Consider the following 698-nt stretch of genomic DNA (forward strand, 5'->3'; position numbering starts at 1 on the left):
GACACTAATGGTGCACCAGACATGTGATGCGCCACTATTATATACTAATGGCGCACCATGCGCTTGTGCGTCATTAGTGTGGAAGACACTAATGATGCACCAGACACATGGTGCGCCACTAGTAACAAAAACTTTTTTTTCATTCTTCCAAACATACTAATGGCGCATCCACGTACAGTGCACCATTACTAGTAATGGCGCACCAACCACCAAGTGCACCATTACTAGTAATGATGCGCCATTAGTGTGTGTGTGTGTGTGTATATATATATATATATATATATATATATATATATATATATATATATAGTAGCACTATTCTGATCCTAGGATCAGAATAGTTATTCGGATCACGGCCCCCTATATAGGCGCGATGAGTTGTTCCCGAGATTCCTTCACCGAAACTCATCGGCGCACCAGAGTAGCACTATTCTGATCTCAGGATCAGAATAGTTATTTGGATCACGGTCCCCCTATACAGACGCGATGAGTTGTTCCCGAGATTCGAAAAACCGAAACCAGGAACTGCCCAAACATTGTGACAAAAAAAGAAACTACCCCCACCCCCCGCATCTTTATCCCCAGGCCCGAATGCCCGATCCACCTCTGTCGCCGCACCAGGCCACACACCCACCGCACTCCACCGCCCCGCGCCGCCATCCACCTGGCCGCCGCCGCCGCCCCCGTGCCGCCATCCA

The sequence above is a fragment of the Triticum dicoccoides genome, chromosome 7A (assembly GCF_002162155.2).
Source record: "Triticum dicoccoides isolate Atlit2015 ecotype Zavitan chromosome 7A, WEW_v2.0, whole genome shotgun sequence".
Lineage (NCBI taxonomy): Eukaryota > Viridiplantae > Streptophyta > Magnoliopsida > Poales > Poaceae > Triticum > Triticum dicoccoides.